The sequence below is a fragment of the Rhinopithecus bieti genome, unplaced genomic scaffold (genome assembly GCF_001698545.2).
Source record: "Rhinopithecus bieti isolate Rb0 unplaced genomic scaffold, ASM169854v2 scaffold_29391, whole genome shotgun sequence".
Taxonomy (NCBI): Eukaryota; Metazoa; Chordata; class Mammalia; order Primates; family Cercopithecidae; genus Rhinopithecus; species Rhinopithecus bieti.
The window spans coordinates 968,989-982,842 of record NW_016813148.1 but is presented as its reverse complement, the minus strand read 5'-3'; the positions used below and the strand labels follow the sequence as shown (position 1 = coordinate 982,842).

General features: G+C 33.1%; 1 pseudogene; it reads left to right on the top strand.

Moving 5' to 3' along the window:
• Nucleotides 1-12,701, top strand: part of LOC108512444 (A-kinase anchor protein 8 pseudogene) — a 35,711-nt pseudogene extending 23,010 nt beyond the window's left edge.
• Nucleotides 12,702-13,854: the final 1,153 nt, after the last annotated feature.

Sequence of the window (13,854 nt, the reverse complement as noted above, 5' to 3'; positions counted from 1 at the left end):
TATTTACTGCTACATATTTTTATGAGTTTTATAATTTTAGCTCTTACATATAGGTCTATGATACATTTTCAGTTAATTCTGATGTAAATAAGGATGGAATCCAGCTTTATTCTTTTGTAGGTGGAGAACCAATTGTTCCAGCACAATTTGTCAAAGTTTATCTTACAAAATTGAACTTCTCTGGCATGCTCCAAAAATCAATTGACTTTAAATGTCATGGTTTATATCTAGACTCTCAATTTCTTTCAATATATATGTGTGTTTGTCTATATGCCACTACCAAACTGTCTTGATTACTGTAGCTTTGTATTCAGTTTTGAAGTCAGAAATTATGGGTTATCCAACTTTGCTTTTCGTTTTAAAGGCTGTTTTGGCTACCCTTGTTTTTTAAATATTAATATGAATTTCAATATCACTTTGTCAATTCCTGAAAAAAAAGATGGAATTTGGTAGATATTTTCTTGAATACATAGATTAATTTGAGAATAATTGCCACTTAAACAATATTAAGTTTCTGAAAAATGACACTGGAACATCTTTCCATGTGTTTAGGTCTTCTGTAATACCTTTCAACAATGTTTTGTTGTTTTCAATATACAGATATTGGACTCCTTTGCTTAATTTACTTCTAAGTATTCTATTTCTTCATATTATTTTAAATAAAAATGATTTTCTATTTTCTTTTTTGGATTGTTTATTGCTAGTGTATAGAAATGCAAATGATATTCATATACTGATCTCATACCCTAAAAGCTCGCTGAACTTGTTTATTTAAAGTTCTGAGAGTTTTTTTTTTTTTATTTCTTAAGATTTTCTAGATATAAAATCATTTCATCAGCACATAGAAATAGTTTTATTTCTTCCTTTCCAATATGGATGACTTTTACTTCTTTTTCTTGCCTAATTGTCCTGGCTAGAACTTCTAATACAATGCTGAACAAAATGTGAGAATGGACATCATTGTACTGTTTATGAACTTAAGGGGAATTTAGTCTTTTACCATTAAGTATGATGTTAGCTTGGATTTTTTGTAGAAGCACTTTATTCGGTTGACCAAGTTCCATTGTATTCCTAGTGACTGAGTGTTTTTATAATGAGAGGGTTTTGGATTATTTTCAAATACTTTTTCTGTATTTACTGATATGATTATGTGTTTTTCCTCATTTGTTCTACTGATATGGTGACCTACATCATTTGATTTCAAATGTACGATGACCTTTTCATTCTTGGGATAAAATCTACTTAGTCATGGTATATATATAATGATCCTTTTTATATGATGCTATATATGGTTTCTAGTATTTTCTTGAAGACATTTGTGTCTAGAGTCACAAGATACATAGTTTTTCTTTCTTATGATGTATTTGTCTAGTGATGGTATGATGGTAACCCTAGCCTCATTAGATGAGTTGGTAAGTATTTTTTCCTCTTCTATTTCTTCCAAAATGGTGTAACTGATTGGTATTCATTCTTTTCTAAATGTTTGGTGGAATTCACCAGTGATGCCATAGGAACCTGACTTTTCTCCATGGAAAGTTTCTTATTAATTCAATCTCCTTACTCCTGTTAGGTCTAGTCAGATTTGTGGCATTTTCTTGACTCAGTTTTGGTAGTTTGTGTTAGTCTAGGAATTTGTTCATTTTATCTAAGCTACCTAATTTGTTGAAGTATAATTGTTCATATTACTCCCTTAAAATCCTTTTATTTCTACAAAATAGTAGCGATGTCCTCTCTTTCATGCCTAACTTTAGTGATTTGAGTCTTTTCTCCTTTATATTAGCATGACTAAAGCATTATCAATTTTATCATTTCAGAGAACTAATTTGTAGTTTTGTTTATTTTCTCCATTTCTTTTTTTCTCTCTCTCTGTCTCTCTCTCTCCATTGTTTTTCTGATCTCCATTTCACTTGGTCTACCCTATTTTTAAAGCTCTTTCTTTCTTCTTGCTCTGGTTTTAGTTTCACCTTCTTTCTCAAGTTTAAGGTAAAAGGTAAGGTTGCTGATTTGAGATCTTTATTCTTTTGTAATGTAAGTGTTTAGTGTTTAATTCTATAAATGTCCCTCTAAGTTCTGTTCTATTTGTATCTTATGGGTTTTGTATGTTCCATGTTCACTTTTATTCATCTCATAGTATTTTCTAATTTCCTTTTCTTCTTTTTTTGATCCATTGGTTATTTAGATGTGTGTTGAATTTCTCACTGTTCCTTCTGTTATTGATTTCTGATTTAATTCCACTGTGTTTGGAGAACAGATTTTTGTCTGATTTCAATCATTTAAAATATGTTGAGTCTTATTTTGTGAACTAGCATAAGGTCTCTTCCAGAAAATGCTCCAAGTGCTCTTGAGAAAAATGTGCACTGTCTTGCTTTTGAGTGCAGTTAGCTATATAGATATCTGTTAATGTTGCTAAGTCTCCTATATCTTGTTGATCTTCTTTTTAGTTGTTTTATGCACTATTGAAAGTGGGGTATTAAAGGCTACAAATATGATTGTTGAATTGTCTATTTTTCCCTTCATTCTGGCAGTTTTGCATCATGTATTTTGGGAGTCGTCTTTTAGGTTCATGTATTTTACAATTGTTACACATTTCTAGTAGATTGACCTTTCTATTATCCTAAAATCTCCTTCTTTACTTTCAGTAACACTTTGTTGTTGTTTTACTCTCCATTTTGTGTTATTTTAGTATAGCTTCTCCAACTTTGAAATGGTTGCATTTGCATGAGTATTTTTTCCATCCTTTTGTTCTCAAAATATTTGTCTTCAAACCTAAAGTGTGTCTCCAGTACAGAAAATATAGTTGTACCTTGTGTTTTTAATCCAGTCTGTCAATTACCCTAGAACATAAAATGTTTATCTTATCAGGACACATTTCAAATTTATACTATATTAATTCCAATGAGCATAGAAATGTTACTTCTATACAGATTGATTTCTTTCCCTTTTTGTGCTGTATTTGTTACATATATTCGATCTGTTACAAACCCAATGATATAATGCTAAATTATTATATTTTGTAATTTTACGTCTTTCAAAGAAGCTGAGAGAAAAATAGCAGGTATATATTGCAGATATGGTTATACTAACTTTTTTTACCCTCTCTGATTCTCTTCGTATATTCCTATGTATTTCAGTTAACCATTTTGTGTCATTTCCTTACTCGAATGAAGCTTTGTTCCCATCCACCTTCTTTGTGCTGTTATATAATTACATACACATTGTTTTAACAATTGCTTTTTAATCAGTTGAGAAGAAAGGAAAATAAACATGCAATTATAATGTCTTTGTAAATGACTTACTAATTACCTTTACCACTGTTTTTATTTTTTTCATGTGGATTCAAATTACTTTCTGATATCACTTGTTTTTTTCCTGAAAAAAAGTTCCTACGGTATGTCTTGTAAAGCAGTTTTGCTAGAAACAAACTCTCCCTTTTTTTTCCAACAAAGCAGGGATGTCTTTATTTGCCTTTATTTTTCTAAGTTAGATATTTTATTTTTACTTTATTGCAGATTTATATGAAGTTATAAGAAATGATACAGAGAGACTGTGTTTCCTTTACCCAGTTTTGTAATGGTAGTATCTTGCAAAACTAGTATGATATCAAAATTAGGTGTTGACATTGATACAGTCAAGACACAGAATTTTTTTTATCATGTTGTTCTTTTATAGCCACTCATCCCCGCTTGCTCCTTAAGCCCTGACAGACACTAATCTGTTATTCACTTCTATTATTTTGTCATTTTAAGCATGTTTTGTAAATGAAACCACATAGTATGTAACCTTTTGAGAACAGCTTTGACACTGGCCTTTTCTTCTCAGCAAAGTTCTTTGGCACTTATTTCAGGTTGTTGTCTATATCAGTAGTCATTGCTTTTACTTTATACTTTCAATTATATTCCATGGTATGACTGGACCGCAGTTTGTTTAACCATTTGCAGTTGAAGGACACGTGGGTTGTTTCCAGTTTTTGCCTATTACAAATAAAGCTTCTATAAACATTTGCATACTCAGTTTTGTGTGAAGATGTCAGCATTGCTTTGGGATAAATGCTCTGAAGTCCAATTGCTGAATTATATGAGAGTTTTATATACACTTTATTCAGAAATTTTCAGAGTGGTGGTATCAATTTATAGTCTTACCAGTAAAGTATGAATGATCTAATTCTCTTAATTTCTCCTATCTTACCAGCATTTAGTGATCTCATTGCTTTGCTTTGAATTCCATTGTTCACATATTTTGTGAGAATATTTCTTAGTATTAGGCTATTTAATATTTCATTATGTTGTAAGTTTCTTAATTTGTTAATTTTGTGTATTTACTGATACTTCAAAATTATATATTCAATTGTATGTATTAGACACAAACAATTTTCAGTTAAATTTTTTTCTTAATTGTAAAAATTGTGTGACATATTAATTCTTGCCCAAATTGTGCTTTTTTAAAAAATACAACTTTAATCAATTTAAACATTGCGATATTCTAGTTTCTTTTTGTTGGATTTGCATAATTTTAAAATTTATTTTATCACAATTTTAAACTGTGTAATTATATGTGTCTCTTGTAGACAGAACTTAATTTAGGTTTCATTTTTGACCAAGAATGGATATGGTCATCTCTTAGTAGGTTAAATTCTTTTACATTTATGCTTCTACTAAAACATTCACAATTTTATTTTGTTCTTTGTCTTATTTTTAATTATTTTTGCTGTCCTACTGTTGTATGTATTTTTGACTATGATTTTCATGTGTTTTCTCATCTACATATGAGTTGACTGGATCTATAGAATCCATTTTAAAATGTGTTTATAGTGTTAATGTGCTTGAATTCTTATTTTAATTTTTTTAAATTTATTTTTATTTATTTATTTTTTTGAGACAGAGTCTAGCTCTGTCACTAGGCTGGAGTGCAGTGGCCCGATCTCGGGTCACTGCCATCTCCGCCTCCCAGGTTCAAGTGATTCTCCTGCCTCAGCCTCCTGAGTAGCTGGGATTACAGGCAGGTGCCACCATGCCTGGCTAATTTTTGTATTTTCGGTAGAATCAGGGTTTCACCATGTTGGCCAGGATGGTCTCGATCTCCTGACCTCCTGATCCGCCCACCTCGGCCTCCCAAAGTGCTGGGATTACAGGCATGAGCCACCACGCCTGACCTGAATTTTTATTTTTTAATGTATTGATCTAAAGTAGTAATGGCATTTAAGATTTACTTCTCTTAAATATAAATGCATTAGCATGCTTATCCAACCTTTTTCCCTGCTGAAACTTTCACCATTTCTAAACACCAATAATTACATTTATTTTTGTAATTGTTATTGATATACTCTTGAGTTTTTTAATTTAATAATTTTATTTCTTATGTTTACACCATAGTGTTTTAATTTAAATAAATTAACAATCATTTTTTTCCTAACCAGTGTACCCATAGTAGTTTAAAGCTAATTCTGTGTTTGAATTAATTTAATTTGAAGTAATTTAGCCATCATAATTATCTTTTTTAATAACTTTCCACATATTTGTTTTATTTGTTTCCTTATTGTGATTCATTTTTATTGAAGCTACAATCACAGTAAATTCAACAAAAGATAGTTACATATTTGAGAAGATACATCTTTTACATTTACACTGGCATGGTTGCTTCATTAAAGAATTCTCGGGTCAAATAATTTTTTCTCCAAGTTTTGTATAAATTGTGTTTTGCTTTTTAGTAGCTATAAAGGCCAAGATAAAATTGAAGGAAAAAGGATTGTTTACTCTCTTAGTGATGTGCTTTTATCGATCTAGAGTTCAGAAACTGATAATTAACATGAAAATATCATAAAATTAATTTTGCCAACAATGGAATAAAATTTCCTATTCTCAAAATTTAAGGAAAGACTGATTTTTTTTCCATAACAACCTAGCCATCATCCAGTAAACACTGAAATTGACTTTAAACTTTCCCAATTAATCCGCGACAGCTTCACATTAGCGCTCGAAGCATTTCAAAATCAGCCAATTAGTGACTTTTCCATGCTTCTGAAAGTTATTCAATCATCAGTAGCCTCTGTCTAGTGACCACATGCCTATGCCTGAAAATCAGGCAACCCCTAAACACTCAATAATCTGTGAACATGAAGCTTTCCCAAAATCTATGCAAAATCACATCCTTGTTTGGAGACCTGGGCTTGGAGATCACATCAAGCTCTTGTTTAACAAGAAATAACTACGTCTTTTAATTTTAATTTTGGTGGTGGTGGGGCATTCTGATGCATGTTTCCAGATCTAGATTTTTCATTCATATACATTAGACTACATGAAGCTGAAGAAAGAGAAGAAAGGCATGAGAGGGGAACCTGCAATGGGAGAGGAACATATGGATCAAAGCACAATCTTCAAAGTGAGTTATTTAGTCTATTTATGCTGCTAAAACCGAATATCTAAGACTGAATAATTTTATAAAGAACAGAAATCTGTTTCTCACAGCTCCACGGCTGAGAAGTCCAAGACCAAGATGCCCCAACTTTGGGTGTCTAATGAGAGCCTTCTTCTTGTATCCTCACATGGCAGAAAGGCAAGCTAGCCAAATGCTGTGGGAAGCCTCTTATAAGGGCCTTAACATCATTGACAAAGAGGAGCCTTCACAGTCTAATCACCATTTAAAGGCCTCACCTCTTAACACAATCATGTTGACTACACTTAATTTATTTTTCCTCACCAGAAATCATTTTATTTATTTTTTCTTTTCTCCAGTTTTATTTTATGTTCATGGGGTACATATGCAGGTTTACCGTTTGAGTAAATTGCATGTTGCTGGGATTTGATGTACAAATGATTTCATCACACAGATAGTGAGCATAGCACCTGACAGGTAGTTTTTCAACCTTCACCTTCCTCCTAACCTCTCCCCTCAAGTAGGCCCCCGTGTCTATTGTCTCTTTTTGTCCGTGTGTACTTAATGTTTAGCTCTCACTTGTAAGCAAGAGCATGCAGGATTTGGTTTTCTGTTCCTGCATTAATTCACTTAGGGTAATGGCCTCCAGCTGCATCTATGTTGTTGCAAACGGCATGATTACAGTTTTTTTGTTGTTGTTGTTTTACGGCTGCATAGTATGCCATGATATATATGTACCACATTTTATTTATTCAGTCCACCATTGACTGGCATTTGGATTAATTCCATGTCTTTGCTATTGTACTTTGATGAACATACAGGTACATGTGTCTTTTTGGTAGAAAAATTTCTATTCCTTTGGTTATATAACCAGTAATGGGATTGTTGGGTTGAATGGTAGTTCTATTTTAAGTTCTTAGAGAAATCTCCAAACTGCTTTCCATGGTGGCTGAACTAATTTACATTCCCACAGGCAGTGTATAAGCATTCCTTTTTCTCTGCAATGTCACCAACATCTGTTATTTTTTTACTTTTCAATAATAGCCATTATGACTGGTATGAGATGATATCTCATACCTGTTTGGATTTGCATTATTCTAGTGATGTTATGTTGAGCATTTTTTCATATACTTGACGGCTGCAAGTACGTCTTCTTTTGAGAAGTATCTGTTGATGTCTTTTGACCATTTTTTAATGGTTTGCATTTTGTTTTGTTGGTTTTTGTTGTTGTTGTTTGTATTTTGCTTTGCTTGTTGATTTGTTTAAATCCCTTATAGATTCTGGATATTAAACCTTTGTCAGATTCATAGTTGCAAATATTTTCTTCCATTACGTAGGTTGTCTGTTTAATCTGTTGAAATTTTCTTTTGCTGTTTAAAAGTTCTTTAGTTAGGTCCCACTTGTCTATTTCTGTTTCCATTGCAATTGGTTTTGGAGATTTTATCATGAAATATTTGCCAAGGCCTATGTCCAGAATGGTATTTCCAAGGTATTCTTCCAGAGTTTCTATAGTGATAGGTCCTACGTTTAAGTCTTTAATCCATTTTGAGTTGATTTTTGAATATGGTATAAAAAAAGGATCCAGTTTCAATTCTCTGCATATGGCTAGCCAGTTATCCCAGAACCATTTATTGAATAGAGAGTTCTTCCCCATTGTTTGCTATTGTCAACTTTGTCAAAGATCAGACTGGTCAATTACACCTGATTTTTGAAGTGGACACTTTCAAACCATAGTAGTGAGTATGGAATTAAGCACATTCAATTTAGTCAGACAAAAAACAGACTAGAAGGGACAAAAAGCACAAAATACTGAGCTCTTCTGGAGTATTGGTACCCCTGGTGACCATTGCCTAAGAACAACTTACTAGCTAGAAAGTTCAAGGCCCTTAAAAGCCTCTAGAAAAGAAAAGGAGAGAGATGAAGTGTGAGAATTAAAGTGTGAAAATAATGCCTTCACTTGTGATAAAATGAAAAACAGGTGGGAATTTTTCTATGAGCTTAGGTAATGGTTGACTCATTATTTCTTACATATTGCAGGGTGAATATAAATTAAACAGTACGCCTTTGAATTTCAAGAAGCCTATAAAAGTTAGATGATTTTATAATAGTTTTCCCAGTACATTAGGCAAGCCACACCTAAGTGAGTGGGCATAAAAATATCATTGAAGACAAGGTATGTTTCATCTGCCAGCCCTGAAGGGAAATTGTTAAATCTCAGAAGAAATAAATAATATGGTATAATGGAGCTAGATTCAGAATTATTTTAAACTTTTCTCTAAGGTCTGGGAGGATTTTGGCTCTGAAGCTCCGAGGCCAAGAAAAGGTTAAAGTAAATCTGATAGACAGAGTAGCTATACCATATTTATGCATATAGGACAGCACTTGCAAAATGCTCGCACATTAAAGGAGAACTTTGAAGTCTTTACTAACCAGTTATGATCATAAACAGGACTGATCTGCCTGACATAGGGAGATGAAAATCCTCTACCCAAGGTTGAGATAATGTGTGATTAGGGGATCTGAGCAGAGATGGTTGTCTCCAGCAGACAAGACAGTTTCCTGGGTCGTTATCAATAGATGCAGCTTCATGGTAGCTGGTCAAGAACACCAGAAGAAAATGATTAAAATAATGTATTCTGGGACATTTTTCAGATAGTACTAGTGTCTCACCCAACAATAACCAAAGAGAAGTACTTTAAAAGGATATCAAAGAATTATAATAGTTTCTAAAAGCCATGTAGAGTGTTTTATCAATTTAGTATTTATATCTTACTTCCGAATTAAACCTTTGATTTTTTTCCTTCAGGTGTCTTTACTTTTCTTTCTTTCTTTTTTTTTTTTTTTTTTTTTTTGTATTGTTAGGCTTTTTTTTCTAGTTTTGAGAGACTTTATTAAGATTGTTTTATTTTCCTTTTAAAATTACATCTATTTCATACTCTGTAGTATACGAAAAGATGTTCACCAACTGCACTGTAATTTTAAATTTGGCATTTATGTTTTCATCTTCATGTCCTCTTCATTCTTGTCTGCTCTATTTTGATATAATCAATTTCCTCTTGAATCATGGTAGTGAATAAGAAATTTTCTAAAATGATCTCCTGTTACTAATATGGTAAAAGGGTACTTATTCTGATTCATTGAACATGGGTCACCAACTACGGCCTATGAAACAAATCTGGCTCATTACCTATTTTTGTAAATAAAATTTAATAGAACACAGCCACATTTATTCATTTACATATTGTTTATAGTTTTCTCCATGCTGCAAAGAGAGAGTTGAATAATTACAACAAAACTTTCTAGCAAAACAACCTAAACTGTTATCTTATCTTTTAAAAAAAACGTTGGCCAAACGCTGCCTTAGAGGTTTTTTTTTGTTTAGTTTTGTTTCATTTTGTTTTTTGCTTTTTGAAATACAGTATCTTTTATATGGCTAATAATATGTCTCTATTATTTGCCATTACAGAGGGACTGGACCTATACTGGACGTAGAGGTGGCTTCTTCTAGATATTATCAAATCCTTCTCTGAATCTGTGAAACTGAGATAATGTTAAAATAATTTAGACGTATTTTATTATTTTTCATATCACATATGAAGTCATGGGTGAGTATGGAAACAAGGATGGAACTGGAGATAGAAACAAACATTGAAGCGTTCTTTAGCTTTACACCCAAAGCCTACTTCTCTCATTTACTTTACCCGAGGATTTATGTAAGGATGTATTAATAATCTTCACTAACCTATTTTTAGTAGCCAGCCATACAGTATTCCTCTTCTGTCCTAACTTGACCAAATCCAAGCAGAGATTGAAGTGAAGTTTTGGTTCTCACAGTGAATGTAGAAACTAATGTTTTCCTGATTAATGAGTGACTAACTTCCAACCGTCCTCTGACAGACCTGAATTAAAATTATTCTTTTACCTACTTTACCAGGAATATTTCCTTCATACTCACTTATTCAGAGGATAGATTGGCAAGTGAATGTTGCCATTTTCTAGTTTCTAGTGCTGTCTTTATTATTTTCAATTTAATTAAAATTATGTTGATAATTTCAATGGCAATATTGAAATAAACAGGAAGCAAATATACCTTTAGGTTATTATCTTGTCAGAAGTCATAAGAATAGAAGAGAGAAAGAGGAAGAGAGAGGGAGGGAGGGAGAAGAAATTTACTTTTAATATTTAATTTTTAAAGAATTAATTTATTATTTATTAATTAAATAAATTTAAATTAAAAATTAAAATTTAATTTTAAATTAAATATTTAAAATAAATATTTAATGAGTAATGTAAAGAATGAAGAAATAAGATCAGCAATAACAAATAAGCAACTCTAAAGTAAAACTGAGATCCAGAGACCTCTGATATCATCAAAGTCATATAATACGCATTGCCAGATAGAGTTCAACTTGGGCATGCAGGGTGAAAATAGAACACATAGGAAGTAGCACCTCTCTGTGTTCATTTTGATGTTTCTTATGCTTCATGTCAAAGCTCATTTGACTCCAAAAAAAGAAAAAAGAAAATCCCAAAGAGAAACATTTTATCCACAAGGAACACCAAGAAAACTGCAGCTTAACAAAGAAGTGACAAATCCCTTTTGTCCTCTAAAGAGTGTCTTCAACAAAACAAATAAAGCAAACAGTCAAAGCCAAGCTTGACCCAAGTTATAATGACTACCTGGAGAGCTGTTTTGTTTTGCATATCCCAATTCAATTTCACATTATTCCAAGGCACATAACAGATGTGGATACAATCATGAAACATTCACACCTGAAAAATAATCTCTGTAGAACTTGTTTTCAGTGATTTTCAGGTCAGAGACCCCTTTGAATATCTGCAAAACTATGGAGGTTTATTCCAGAAAAACAAAACAAAACAAACAAACAAAAAAACTTAACATTTTAGAGATTTCAGGTATCTGTTTAGGTAGTTTTTTATAGCAAATGTCACAGGCGTTTGAATGACAGTAACTCCATTTTGAATAGGGGCTAGATAAAAAAGGTTGAGATCTGCTGGGTTGCATTCCCAAGAAGTTAGGCATTCTTAGCCACAGTATGAGATAGAAGGTTGGCACAAGATTCAGATCACAAAGACCGTGCTGATAAAACAGGATGTGGTAAAGAAGCCAGCCAAAATCAAGATGGTGAAGAAAGTAACCTCTTGTTGTCCTCACTGTTCGTTATATGCTAACTATAATGCATTATCATGATAAAAGACACTCCCCTCAGCGCCATTACAGTTTACAAATACTTTTGGCAATGTCAGGATATTACCTTGTATGGGCTAAATAGGGAAGAAGCTCTCAGTTCCATGAACTCCCCACCCCCTTTCCTGGAAAACTCATGAATAATCCACCACTTGTTTAGCATATGACTAACAAGTAACCATAAAAACAGCCAACCAGCAATCCTCAGGGCTGTTCTGCCTGTAAGTAGCCATTCTTTTGTTTCTTTATTTCTCTCATAAACTTGATTTCACTTTACTCTGTGGACTCCCCTACCCCCCGCAAATTCTTTCTTGCACAAGATCCTAGAACCCTCTCTTAGGGTCTGGCTCAGGACCCCTTTCTGGTAACACACACAATAAAGAAATTTGTTGTTCTCTATGTTCTCATAGCAGTGTTTTCTGTGTTTTTTTAAATGGGTAAACAAAACACAAAGATTTTTCACTGAGATTAGAGATTATTTAACAATGATACCTAGGTTATATTTGTTGTCATTGTTTTGTAAATCTAGGCCATCTTACAGTCTCCCCAGAGATTGCTTCAGCAAGCATTCTACTCACTTGGTTCATGTTTACTGTATTTAAATCCTGCCTGTACCATAAAATAGAAAAGAAAAGAGAATATTAAAAATTAGCTCTAAATTAATTCCCACACTCCAGTTCAACATTCCTCATCCTAATAACATGAGATGTTTTAAAGACTTCAAATTGAGAGAATAGTTTGCATTTTAGATTTGATTCATGAGGAAATCAGCTTCTATCATCAGTTTGAGTCTAATCAGCCTGAGCCTTCTTCCTCCCGAGGACTGGGACTGAATTACATGACTTAAGTTGTAGAAGAACATCACATGGATCTCCTTTAAGGCTATCACAAGAATTCACAGACCTAAACCAAATATACTATTTTCTTTAATTGAATTTTTCATTTCCACCAAACACTTGGTTCATCTTCACTGTTATTACCATATTACAGTCTATGATTATCTCAAACCTGCCGAGTAGCTTGCAGATTAAGCTGAAACACGTCAACATGAATGTTAAAGCCTTTTAAAACTTTTTAACTTCTTAATTTTCAGGTTCCTATTTTCCGGCTAAAACACAAGTAAGAGACATAGGGCTGTCCCACGTCCTAATCTACTAGGAAAGTGAAAATACCAGTGATGTTAATTCAATCATGGTGCTGGTATACTCATCTCAGTACAAGACTCTATATAACTTGTATGAGGTATATTAACCTAGCTCTTGCAGAAAGAGGTGCCACTTTCTTTTTTTTTTTTTTTTTTTTGGAGACGGAGTCTCGCTCTGTCGCCAGGCTGAAGGATATACCACTTTCATGTAGAACAGGGGTCGTCCCCAAACCCTGGGTCACAGACTGGTATCACAGGAACCGGATTCACAGCAGGAAGTGAGTGGCTGGTGAGGGAGCATTACTGCCTGAGCTCCCCCTCCTGTCAGATCAGCCAGGGCATTAGATTCTCATAGGAGCACAAACCCTATTATTAACTGGGCATGCGAGGGATCTAGGCTGTGTGCTCCTTATGAGAATCTAATAATGCCCGATGAGCTGGGGTGAAACAGTTTAATCCCAAAACTATCCCCCTCCACATCCCCTCCATGGAAAAATTGTCTTCCATGGAAGGGTCCTTGATGCCAAAAATGTTGGGGATCATTGATGTAGAATCTAAAGGTAGGAGATGCGGAGAAAATTCCCTACTTTAGCTATAGGTCTTATATCAATTATGGTGTTAACTCTCTGAGAGTGGCCTAAAACTGAAATCAGTCAGATGAAATTCTACAACTGAACAACAGGTAGCAAATATTTAGCTATTATTTTTTATATTAACAATTGGTCTGGTTCACTAAAATCCACCTAATTTTTTTCTTACACTAAACACAAAGAAAGGGGTGTACAATATTTATTCATGAAAAGCCCATGTCTATATTCCCATCAAAACAAGGGAGATTATTATATAAATAATATTCATTTATTTACATATTTATTACTCAAAACTACTTTACATAAAAGTGACATGTAAAATGGCTTTGGCAAAGCATAAATAAACATATAAACAAATAAAAGTAAAATGTAAAGATTTTGGCTCTCAACATATGAGAGAAATTTTAGACTTCTATGACCAGGTATAGGAGCACAAACATTGTCATGATGTCTCATCTTTTCTACTTCCATCTTTGGCCAATGGGTCTTCTCTATTTTCAGGTGAGTTTTTCTTTGTTGGGACAATATGTCCCCTACTAGTT